We start from the raw sequence: 13,922 nt of genomic DNA, 5'->3' as shown, positions 1-13,922 counted from the left end.
TAAAAAAGCTAGCATTAGCTTTCCTAACTGCCTGTGTATATTGGTTCCTAACTTCACTGAAAAGTTGCATATCACGAGGGCTATTTGCCTTACCTCCCTAATCTTACTACATTTGCACACACAGTATACAGACGTTTCTATTGTATTATTTACTGTATGTTTGTTTATCCCATGTGTAACTCTGTGTTGTTTGTGTTGCACTGCTTTGTTCTATCTTGGCCAGGTTGCAGTTGTAAATTATAACTTCTTCTCAACTTGCCTACCTGGTTAATAAATAAAGGTGTAATTTAAAAAAATGAAGAATAATCTATTTCCCCTCCATGTCCTGCGTGTCATTGATGTCCAACTTGTCATCTGATACATCACAGTAACTGGGTTGTGGAAAATGCACATCCATCTCTGACTAAGGTTTAAAGGGAGGCTATTAGTCTGGTAGGATTGCTGAACATGGATGAACTCAAACAAAACAAAACAATCTGTTTTAACCTAAAGGCTGTGATACATATATATTATTTTATTGATTTACTGAGCTTGAAGCTGTCCACTGGACAATGTAAGCACTTTCTTCAAGGCCATGACTACAGAGTTCTGTAGGAAGACAGGTCCAATGGCCTTTTAATCAATTCACTGGGCTGCACATTAGCGTGGTTGTCTAAAATTCTAAACACATTGAGTTGAGAATTTCAGACTACCACAAGTATGAGGTCTTTTTCCTGGCCATCGTGTTGGTTTGGCTGGGTCGAGGAACGTTCACCGTCGGGGTGGTCAGCAGCTTCAAACAGAGTGACTCATATGAGTGGGCACTTCCTCTACACAAGGACATTACTACTTCCCTCTGCCATTAGAAAATACCAAATCAATGGCTAATGTCTGTGTGACTCAAGTGTACCACAAGGTGACTGTAGAGGATTCTTGCTTTGTCAGATTGTTGATTATATGGACATGGAAGAATTGACAACGCAAATCGATAGGTCCTGATACAAATTCTAATGAAATCAAGCTTACTTCTATTCCCTGAAAGTACGAGAAAATAACACTTCATGTTTTAATCATCGACATTAGAGTGCATCTAAACAGCTTCCTTGCTTTGGACTGAATTGATAACCTTGTCTCAAGAAGAGGGATCCTCTGTTCTCTCGCGTCATTGATGATCATCAGGGTGGGGGAGGAGGAGGAGGAGGCGGGGGAATGTATGTTCATAACTCACACGGTTGTGCTGTAAATCTGTGGGTGCACCGCATTATATAGTCCTCCCAGCCCATTCCCAGTGTTGATATATGGTCTTGTGATGCTGAGTCGAGCAGGTCTTCAGATATGTGCAATGCTGAGACCAGGGCCGTATTGTGATGGCCTGACTCGCCCCATATTAAAAGCCACATCCCATGGCTACGATGCAGTGTGAGGGGTCCACCGCCACCATGGGTATGCCATACTGTACCTGTACAGCGTGAGCAATGCAGGCGTGACTTTCAACAATTACCCAAAGAAATGTTAGTATGCCAAAATCTGAAATCATTCCAAAACAAGAGCAAGATGGGGCCATGAAAGATGGGGTCCTGCTTAATTGCCCAGACAGAAAGTAAACAAAGTTTTTGAAGAATAGAGGTGCGTAGGAGGCAAGTTATTCCAATCAGTCCATTAAAATGACACCCCGCCAGGAGGAAACTGTCTGTGGTTGAGTTTACTGAAGCCTGGAAGAGTAACTGAAAGACGAACACTTATTTCCCTGACTTGAAGTTGTTGGTCGATAGTCACTTATCACATTTGTTGTGTATTACTTGAGGTAGAATAACTTTCTCGAGCATTGACAGGGATTGTAGGGGAATACTCTCAAAGAAGCACAAACTTTTATGGATGACATGCAGTTTTGTACTGCAAGCCCAAATGTGTGAATATAATTATTTAAATGTTGTCTCATCACTTATGTGCATATGACTGGTTTAAAATCAGTATCCTAGTCAATTAAGCAGAGTTTGGGTAGATTCAACAACATATTTTCTCTCCCAGACGCCTGCAAGCCAATTTCAGAACAGTACACTTTTTCAAAGCAAATATGGAACGTGTAATGCAGAACACAGGAACACACCATAGACACATCGTTCTTGCAAAAAAACTGTCTACCAATCTATTATGCATTCAGAACGAACTGACAAAAAGCTTCAGAGCGTAACGTCAGCTAACCATTGTGGGCTTAGTCAGCAAACTCAGCCAGATATAATTTCCAACCACAGTTTGAATTGAAAATGCAGGTTTTTGGATCTCCCAATACAGGCCAAGTGTTTCAAGAGGCCGCCAGCAACGTCCCTTGGCTGTATGTGCAGTGGAAACAGATGGGAAGGGGCGTTCAGTGGCAAAACGCCGTGATTATGGTCACACGGTGGTGACTTACGGGAAAATGTTCCTCATAGCAACACACGTCCCCATAGCTCACATATGGATTGTTCTTTAGAATGTTCCTCACCTAAAAAGTTGTGAATTTACTATAGGTCTACACATTTCAGATCAGATCTATTAATGCCCATATGATGCAGTCATTACAGGATAATCTATTTAACATATTCATTATTGCATTGTGTTTCAGCGCTATACTTCCTTTTCTATATTTGTCAAATATGGCTAATATTCCACCACAACTACAAAACATTAACATGGTTTCACAAATCACTGTAAATTGAGCCTCTTTTAGCTTAGCTTTTAGCACATTTACAGTGTTAGCGCTGCCGCAATAACATAAAAATGACAGCAGAGTAAAAATTGAGCATAAGAACAAACCATAGGATGACCACATGTCCCAGATTGTGCGGGACAGACCCGTATTTTGGCCATTTCTCCCACGTCCCACAACCAAACAATCCTGTCCCGCATTTTGTCAACACATTCAAACACCACTAATTTAGAGAGAAAAAAGTAGGGCTTATGAAAATATATACAGTTGAAGTCGGAAGTTTACATACACTTAGGTTGGAGTCATTAAAACTTGTTTTTCAAACACTCCACAAATGTATTGTTAACAAACTATAGTTTTGGCAAGTCGGTTAGGAAATCTACTGTGTGCATGACACGACAAGTAATTCTTACAGTAATTTTACAGTAATATTTTGCTTATAATTCACTGTATCACAATTCCAGTGGGTCAGCAGTTTACGTACACTAAGTTGACTGTGCCTTTAAACAGCTTGGAAAATTCCAGAAAATTGTGTCATGGCTTTCGAAGCTTCTGTTAGGCTAATTGACATAATTTGAGTCAATTGGAGATGTACCTGTGGATGTATTTCAAGGCCTAACTCAGTGCCTCTTTGCTTGACATCATGGGAAAATCAAATTAAATCAATCAAGACCTCAAAAAAAGTGTAGACCTCTACAAGGTACCACGCTCATCTGTACAAACAATAGTACCCAAGTATAAACATCATGGGACCACTCAGCCGCCATACCGCTCAGGAAGGAGACGCATTCTGTATCCTAGAGACGAACGTACTTTGGTGCAAGAAGTGCAAATCAATCCCAGAACAACATTAAAGGATCTTGTGAAGATGCTGCAGGAAACAGGTACAAAAGTATCTATATCCACAGTAAAACAAGTCCTATATCGACAAAACCTAAAAGGCCCCCCGGCAAGGAAGAAGCCACAGCTTCAAAACCGCCATAAAAAAGCCAGACTACGGTTTGCAACTGCACATGGGGACAAAGATCTAACTTTTTGGAGAAATGTCCTTTGGTCTGATGAAACAAAAATAGAACTGTTTAGTCATAATGACCATCGTTATGTTTGGAGGAAAAAGGGGGAGGCTTGCAAGCCGAAGAACACCATCCCAACCGTGAAGCACGGGGGTGGCAGCATCATGTTGTGGGGGATCTTTCCTACAGGAGGGACTGGTGCTCTTCGCAAAATTGTTGGCATTATGACAAAATATTGAAGCAACATCTCAAGACATCACGTTAAAGCTTGGTCGCAAATGAGTCTTCCAAATGGACAATGACCACAAGCATACTCCCAAAGTTGTGGCAAAATGGCTTAAGGACAACAAAGTCAAGGTATTGGAGTGGCCATCACAAAGCCCTGACCTCAATCCAATAGAAAAGTTGTGGGTAGAACTTAAAAAGTGTGTGTGAGCAAGGAGGAGAAATGTGTCAAAATTCATCAAACTTATTGAGCCAACTGAGCAAGAGGACGAATACATTAGAGTGTCTTGTTTGATAAACAAATACCTCAAAAGTCCTCAACCAGCAGCTTCATTAAATAGTACCAGCAAAACACCTGTCTCAACATCAACATTGAAGAGGTGGCAACGGGTACTGGCCTTCTTGGCAGAGTTGCAAAGAAAAAGCCATATCTCAGACTGGCCCATAAAAACAATAGATTACAATGGGCAAAAGAACAGCGACACTGGACAGAGGAACTCTGCCTAGAAGGCCAGCATCCCGGAGTTGCCTCTTCACTGTTGACGTTGAGACTGGTGTTTTGCGGGTACTGTTTAATGAAGCTGCCATTTGAGGTCTTCTGAGATGCTTCAAAGTAGCCCCCCTTTACCTCGTTGACAGCTTTGCACAAATGGCATTTTCTCAACCAGCATCACCTGGATTTTTTTCTAACAGCCTTGAAAGAGTTTCCACACATGTTGAGCACTTGTTGGCTGCTTTTCCTTCACTATGCGGTCCAACTCATCCCAAACCATCTCAATTGGGTTGAGGTCGGGTGATAGTGGAGGCCAGATCATCTAATAGAGCAATCCATCATTCTCTGTCTTGGTCAAATAGTCCTTTAGTAGTGGTTTCTTTGAAGCAATACAACCATGAAGGCCTGATTCACATAGACTCCTCTGAACAGTTGATGTTGAGATGTGTCTGTTACTTCAACTCTGGGAAGCATTTATTTGGGCTGCAATTTCTGACGCTGGTAACTGTAATGAATTTATCCTAGGCAGCAGAGGTAACTCTGTGTCTTCCTTTCCTGTGGCGGTCCTCATGAGAGCCAGTTTAATCATAGTGCATGACGGTTTTCGTTTCTGCACTTGAAGAAACTTTCAATGTTCTTGTCCCTCATGTCTTCAAGTAATACTGGACTGTCGTTTAACTGCTTATTTGCGATGCTCTTGCCATAATATGGACTTGGGGCTATCAACTGCACAACACAACTGATTGCCTGAAACGCATTAAGGACAGAAATTCCACAAATTCACTTGTAACAAGGAACACCTGCTAATTGAAATGCATTCCAGATTACTACCTCATGAAGCTGGTTGAGAGAATGCAAAGGTGTCATTAAGGCAAAGGGTGGCTATCTCAAATATAAAATGTATTTAGATTATTTAAACACTTTTTTGGTGTTATTCAATATGTGTTATTTCATGGTTTTGATGTCTTCACTATTATTCTACAATGTGAAAAATAGTCAAATAAAGAAAAACCCTTGAATGTGTAGGTGTGTCCAAACTTTTGACTGGTACTGTATATTAAAGGGTGTCTTAACCTAAACCTACTGGGTATGTTAAATACTTCTCCAATCGTAGTTGCGCAGCACAGGACCAGATGTAGGCCAATGTCATAAGCCTATTGTCAACCAATCATATTTCTCAAATCCTTTTGAGCTAAATTCCAGCTAAACTTGGAGAGGACAGTTGTGTAAAGTTAGATCAAAGCTGAATCAATGTCTTGGTAGATTCCATAGTGATTAGTTAGTATTCTACGTAATAGTATAGTAAAACATTACTGTTCCCCCAATCATCATTATATTGCGGCCCAAACTCAACAGGGTGCGCCACTAGGCAGAATATGCTTAAATTGTAACAAAATATAGGAAGGCTACAAATTTGAGAATATATGACATCAAAAATTATTATCATACGGCCAAAACTGAACCACGCTTGCCACTAGACAGAATGTGCTTTAATTGAAACAAAATATAGGAAGGCTATATAGTTAAAACGATCTGCTCTACTTTGCTCAAGAAACTGTAATTCAAGAAGATCTAAATGTATATTCCCATGAAACTGATTGAGATCAAATGATTGGCATGTAGACCTAGTTTGGACATTTCACTGGTAAAACGTGTTAGGTATATGCCTAACTTGGTGTTTGAGGGTTGAAGAAGAAGAAGTCTGAAACCACAGGCTCTTCCTCGAACTGGCTGCCAGGCCAAACTGAGCAATCGGAGGACAAGAGCCTGGGTCAGGGAGGTGACCAAGAACCCGACGGTCACTCTGACAGAGCTCCAGAGTTCATCTGTGGAGATGGGACAACCATCTCTGCAGCACTCACCAAATCAGGCCTTTATGAAGCCACTCTTCAATAAAAGGCACATGACAGCCCGCTTGGAGTTTGCCAAAAGGCACCAAAGGACTCTCAGACCATAAAAAACAAGATTCTCTGGTCTGATGAAACCAAGATTGAACTCTTAGGCCTGAATGCCAAGCATCACATCTGGAGGAAACCTGCCACCATGCTTCCCTATGGTGAAGCATGGTGGTGGCAGCATCATGATGTGGGTTGTTTTTCAGTGGCAGGGACTGGGAGTCTAATCAGGATAGAGGGAAAGATGAACGGAGCAAAGCACAGAGAAATCCTTGATGAAAACCTGATCAGAGCGCTCAGAATGTCAGACTGGGGCAAAGGTTCACCTTCAAACAGGACAACGACCCTAAGCACACAGCCAAGACAACGCATGAGTGACTTCGGGACAAGTCTCTGAATCTCCTTGAGTGACCCAGCCAGAGCCTGGACTTGAACCTAATCTAACATCTCTGGAGAGACCTTAAAATAGCTGTGCAGCGATGCCCCCCCTTCCATCCTGACAGAGCTTGAGAGGATATATTGAGAAGAATGGGAGGAACTTCCCAAATACAGTTGTGCCAATCTTGTAGCATCATTCCCAAGAAGACTCAAGGCTGTAATCGCTGTCAAAGGTTCTGCCAAAGGTGCTTCAACAAAGTACTGAGTGAAGGGTCTGAATATTTATCTAAATGTGATTGTTCATATATTTTTTTATACATTTGCAAAAAATCTAATAACCTGGTTTTGCTTTGTCATTATGAGGTATTGTGTATAGATTGATTAGGGGGAAAAAAAGTATTTAATACATTTTAGTATAATGCTGCAAAATATAGGAAGTCTATATAGTTAACACGATCTGCTCTAATTTGTTCAAGAATATTCAATTCAAGAAGATCTACATGCATATTCCCATGAAACTGATTGAGATATTGTGTGTAGATTGTGTCACAGCCCCTCCTCTTCAGTGCAGGGACGGTTCCTCCTGCAGGCAGAGGACGGTTGTTAGTGATTGGAGTCACCTGTGCTCAGGGCATTTAAATGGCTTCACTAATCACTCTTGTCTCTCTCTCTCTGCTCCTCCAGGTATGATCCTGTTTTGTTTGTTCCTTTGTAGTTTTGCATAGTTTTCACTCAGTCATTTACACACACAGATTCATGCATCCCTGCACTTTACATACACCTTACATTATGATACTTTCACACCTCATTCCCTTTTCTTTGTTTAAAGTTAATAGTTTTGATTTACAATAAAGAACCATTTTGATTGGCCTATACCTGTTGTTCGCGTCCCCTCATTTTTGCCACAGGCTATGAGCCGGCCTGTGACAATTGATTAGGGGGGAAAAACGATTTAATACATTTTAGTATAAGGCTGAAAAATATAGGAAGGATATATAGTTAACACGATCTGCTCTAATTTGTTCAAGAATATTTAATTCAAGAAGATCTACATGCATATTCCCATGAAACTGATTGAGATCAAATGATTGGCATGTAGACCTAGTTTGGACATTTCACTGGTAAAATGTGTTAGGTATATGCCTAACTTGGTGTTTGAGGGTACTAAAAATAGAAAATCTTGAGACAATAGGCCTATACTTGGGCATAGCCAGATGTTGCAATTGAGGGGGGAGGGTGCTGCCATTCAGGCAGGCAACACTGTCCTGTGAATGTCCCGCAAAATCATCCTCTTGTCCCACATTTGAGTATTTCAAATGTGGTCACCATAACAACCCAATGTGCACAAATGTCAGTTCAGCATTTAATTTTGATTTACATTTGGTTGAGTTGTCAGCTAATGTGAATTCAACAACAAACATTTCACAATCATTATATTTAAGTTAAACGTTGTGAAATAAAAGACAACATTTATATTGATGGCTTTTTTCAAATCCAATCAGTTTTCCATGTGGGTTTAACATCATTAAATTGAATTTTTTTGGTTGAAATGCCAGTGGGAAGTTTGAAGCCAGCATTATCAATGGGCAGGGACTAACTGGAGAAAAGAACAGAGGAATGAGGATGCCAGCCCAGGGAATATAACACTGCTCTGTGTCCCAATGCAGAGAGGGTAAGAAAAATAAGACACAATGCAATATTCTCTTTCAAATTAATTCAGGGTCTCTGCTCCAAGAGGATTTAATTTGGTCCTACATGCCTCCCTTACACTCATTGTCCTTTCTGTCTCTCCCCCTATTTCTCTCCTTTCCCTCCCTCTCTTTCCCTCGCTTCTCATTTCTCTCATTCTCTATCTTTCCCCATCCCTCACTGCTTTCTCTCTCTCTATCTCGTTCTCTGTCCCTCTTGCCTTTGGTAGACTGGTTTTGGTTGTGAATGTGGCAGAGGGAGAGAGGGAGGCCTTGAACAGAATTCAAGGGCCCTGATTTGGAATGAGAGCACAAGGATCTGCAGACACAAGAGATAAAACAGACAGTGAGAGCATATGAAAAACCTCTTCCCCCCCTTGAGAGAGAGAATGGGAGGGAGGGAGAGAGAGGGGGGGTGGGTACATTCACCTCCATCTGTAATTCATAGGTAGAATAACCTCTATATATTGGTCCAGTTTCAGGTCAAACAAAAGATGGATGCAGAAAGACAATGTTTTCAGTCTGAATTCATTCATCCTTCTTGACCTTATTAAATTTTGAATTGGAGCTGAAAAGATAATTGAGCCAGGTAATTTTGAGAACAGAGGCAGGCTAAATCTATGGCTCACTTCAGTACAATTGTCTATTCTTATTGTACTACAGTAAAAACTCACACATTATATGCAGAGCAAGCATTGCTTTTTCTGGTATCAGAAACAGCAATGTAAGAGACAAATGTGGGAAGGTCATAACTTTTTCTAGCTGGTTGCTAATCCTAACGTGGTCCCAGTGGCCCAAATGAGGATGGATAGTGAGGTGAGGGAGAATAAGTGATCTGCGTTCAGTCTATATCTGGGTCTAGTGGATACAAGGTCAATGGCATAGTCCACAGCGGGCAGGGAGATGGGTCAACATATCAGTTTACTGGTGCAGCAAATGGAGTCCTTACAGTGAAGACAGTGTTTGAAGTAAAGGAGGGGAGTTGAGGGGATACATAATAATACAATACATACAATTTAAACTATATATTAAGCTAGAACGTGTCAGACCTGCATTTCAAATACTATAACAAATATTTGAGTCAAATACTTTATTAAAAGCGATCTGCACAGGAATCGGCAACAGCAAGTGAAGAATGGCCCACCAGTCAAAAGATCACTTAGGGTCGAGCAGGAGAGCAGTCATTCTCAAAGTACAAACCACCATCAGGGAGCCTAACTACTGCTCAGGACTGGCAAGCTGATAGCAGGCCTGGAGGAGAAGCTAAAGTTCCCGCAGCACCTGGTCAAGACAATTAAATGGCTCAGACACAAGAGGCATGTGGCAGGGTCTACAGTCAATCACGGACTACAAGAAGAAACCCAGCCCAGTCACGGACCAGGATGTCTTGCTCCCAGGCAGACTAAATAACTTTTTTGCCCGCTTTGAGGACAATACAGTGCCACTGACACGGCCTGCAACGAAAACATGCGGTCTCTCCTTCACTGCAGCCGAGGTGAGTAAGACATTTAAACGTGTTAACCCTCGCAAGGCTGCAGGCCCAGACGGCATCCCCAGCCGCGCCCTCAGAGCATGCGCAGACCAGCTGGCCGGTGTGTTTACGGACATATTCAATCAATCCCTATACCAGTCTGCTGTTCCCACATGCTTCAAGAGGGCCACCATTGTTCCTGTTCCCAAGAAAGCTAAGGTAACTGAGCTAAACGACTACCGCCCCGTAGCACTCACTTCCGTCATCATGAAGTTCTTTGAGAGACTAGTCAAGGACCATATCACCTCCACCCTTCCTGACACCCTAGACCCACTCCAATTTGCTTACCGCCCAAATAGGTCCACAGACGATGCAATCTCAACCACACTGCACACTGCCCTAACCCACCTGGACAAGAGGAATACCTATGTGAGAATGCTGTTCATCGACTACAGCTCGGCATTCAACACCATAGTACCCTCCAAGCTCGTCATCAAGCTCAAGACCCTGGGTCTCGACCCCGCCCTGTGCAACTGGGTACTGGACTTCCTGACGGGCCGCCCCCAGGTGGTGAGGGTAGGCAACAACATCTCCTCCCCGCTGATCCTCAACACGGGGGCCCCACAAGGGTGCGTTCTGAGCCCTCTCCTGTACTCCCTGTTCACCCACGACTGCGTGGCCACGCACGCCTCCAACTCAATCATCAAGTTTGCGGACGACACAACAGTGGTAGGCTTGATTACCAACAACGAAGAGACGGCCTACAGGGAGGAGGTGAGGGCCCTCGGAGTGTGGTGTCAGGAAAATAACCTCACACTCAACGTCAACAAAAATAAGGAGATGATTGTGGACTTCAGGAAACAGCAGAGGGAACACCCCCCTATCCACATCGATGGAACAGTAGTGGAGAGGGTAGCAAGTTAAGTTCCTCAGCATACACATCACAGACAAACTGAATTGGTCCACTCACACTGACATCGTCGTGAAGAAGGCGCAGCAGCGCCTCTTCAACCTCAGGAGGCTGAAGAAATTTGGCTTGTCACCAAAAGCACTCACAAACTTCTACAGATGCACAATCGAGAGCATCCTGGCGGGCTGTATCACCCACCGCCTGGTACGGCAACTGCTCCGCCCTCAACCGTAAGGCTCTCCAGAGGGTAGTGAGGTCTGCACAACGCATCACCGGGGGCAAACTACCTGCCCTCCAGGACACCTACACCACCTGATGTTACAGGAAGGCCATAAAGATCATCAAGGACATCAACCACCCGAACCACTGCCTGTTCACCCCGCTATCATCCAGAAGGCGAGGTCAGTACAGGTGCATCGAAGCTGGGACCGAGAGACTGAAAAACAGCTTCTATCTCAAGGCCATCAGACTGTTAAACAGCCACCACTAACATTGAGTGGCTGCTGCCAACACACTGTCATTGACACTGACCCAACTCCAGCCACTTTAATAATGGGAATTGATGGGAAATGATGTAAATATATCACTAGCCACTTTAAACAATGCTACCTTATATAATGTTACTTACCCTACATTATTCATCTCATATGCATACGTATATACTGTACTCTACATCATCGACTGCATCCTTATGTAATACATGTATCACTAGCCACTTTAACTATGCCACTTTGTTTACTTTGTCTACATACTCATCTCATATGGATATACTGTACTCGATACCATCTACTGTATGCTGCTCTGTACCATCACTCATTCATATATCCTTATGTACATATTCTTTATCCCCTTACACTGTGTATAAGACAGTAGTTTGGAATTGTTAGTTAGATTACTTGTTGGTTATCACTGCATTGTCGGAACTAGAAGCACAAGCATTTTGTTACACTCGCATTAACATCTGCTAACCATGTGTATGTGACAAATAAAATTTGATTTGATTTGATTTGACAGAAAAAAAAGTATTCCAATTTGGCTATCCCCATAAGAAAAGCCTTTAAGGTTCCAGATAGCACCTTTGTTTTTAAGACTGCGGTCTCAGAGTCCACAAAGACCATCATTTTTCTGGAGCTGACCGTCTTTGGAAAGATCATCTGGAGGAGGTTTACGAGAGGGAGAGAGCCAAGTATGAGGGACAGGTCATTTACTGCCGGAAGCAGGGTTGGTAAGGTAAATGCCTATCCAGGTGGGCTGCAGCAGTTTTGCTTGATAATCCCTCTATAGAGCCTATAGAGGGATTAGCATCAATGGAGCGAAGAGGAGGAGAGCCATCAGAAACACCTTTGAGGCAGCTGAAAAAAACTCAAGATGGTTCTGGAGGAGATCCATGGGGAGGAGCGTAACGCCACCAGGACACAAGTTGGGGTCTGATTAACCTTGACTGGATCGCCTGGGTGAGGGTGTCTGATGTTGAAAGACCCAAAACACCCTATGACGCCAGGTTACATCACTGATGATGTGTCCAGGGGCATAAAGGGATGTATTCATTCAATCAATAACAATGCAGTGTACCTCACTAACAGTTTGTATATCGGGGAATGTTCAATTTTGTTACCTTGCAGCCTTATTCTGAAATTTATTAAATACATTTTTTCCTCATCAATCTATACAAAATAACCCATAATGACAACGTGAAAAAAGGTTTTTAGACATTTTTTCACATTTATTAAAAATAACAAACAGAAATACCTTGTTTACATAAGCAGTCAGACCCTTTGCTTTGAGACTCGAAATTGAGCTCTGGTGCATGCTGTTTCCATTGATCATCATTGAGATGTTTCTACAACTTGATTGGAGTCCACATGTGGTAAATTCAATTGATTGGACATGATTTGGAAAGGCACACACCTGTCAATAGAAGGTTACACAGTTGACAGTGCATATGTAACTGATGTGAAATGGCTAGCTAGTTTGCGGCGTGGACGCTAATAGATTTTCAACCGGTGACGTCACTCGCTCTGATACCTTGAAGTTGTTGTTCCCCTTACTCTGCAAGGGCCGCAGCTTTTGTCGAACGATGGGTAACGATGCTTCGAGGGTGGCTGTTGTCTATGTGTGCAGAGGGTCCCCGGTTCGAGCTCAGGTAGGTACGAGGAGAGGGACAGAAGCTATACTGTTACATTGATGCTGTTGACCCGGATCACTGGTTGCTGCGGAAAAGGAGGAGGTCAAAAGGGGTTGAGTGTAACCAATGTGAAATGGCTAGCTAGTTTGCGGGGTGCACGCTAATAGCGTTTCAATCGGTGATGTCACTCGCTCTGAGACCTTGAAGTAGTTGTTCCCTTTGCTCTGCAAGGGCCGTGGCTTTTGTGACGAGATGGGTAACGATGATTCGTGGGTGTCAGTTGTTGATGTGTGCACAGGGTCCCTGGTTCGGGGCGAGGAGAGGGACGGAAGCTAAACTGTTACACATGTCAGAGCAAAAACTAAGCCATGAGGTCGAAGGAATTGTCGTAGAGCTCAGAGACAGGATTGTGTCAAGGCACAGATCTGGGGAAGGGTTCCAAAACATTTCTGCACCATTGAAGGTCCCCCAAAACACTGTGGCCATCATCATTCTTTAATGGAAGAAATGTGATTTTTCATTAGAATTTTTTTATACATTTGCAAAAAAAATAACCTGGTTTTGCATTGTCATTATGGGGTATTGTGTGTAGACTGATTGTGTGTAGACTGAAAACATTATTTCAATAAGTTTTAGTATAAGGCTGTAAAATAACAAAATGTGGAATAAGTGAAGGGGTCTGAACACTTTCCAAATGCACTATATATTATCTGTTTAATCTAGTTTCCTGACAAGAACTCGCCAGATGATCAGAATATATCATGGTATCAGAAATGGCTATCTGTCTATATTTTAGTTCCAAAAAATGACTTACTTACTGCGTTTTGCCTTTGTAGAGCTGTATGCTTAGCCTAATGTTGGGATATGTAAAAACAAACACATTTAGTGGTTTTGTAAATAATAATGTCAAGTCAGTTAAGAACAAATTCTTATTTACAATGACGCCTACCACGACCAAACCCTAACCCGGAAACTCTGGGTCAATTTTGTGCCACCCTGTGGGACTCCAAATCACGGCCGGTTGTGATGCAGCTTGGAATCAAACCAGGATCTGTAATG

This window comes from Oncorhynchus keta, chromosome 25, assembly GCF_023373465.1.
Source record: "Oncorhynchus keta strain PuntledgeMale-10-30-2019 chromosome 25, Oket_V2, whole genome shotgun sequence".
NCBI lineage: Eukaryota > Metazoa > Chordata > Actinopteri > Salmoniformes > Salmonidae > Oncorhynchus > Oncorhynchus keta.
The sequence above is the reverse complement of the archived record's forward strand: the minus strand, read 5'-3'. Positions refer to the sequence as shown.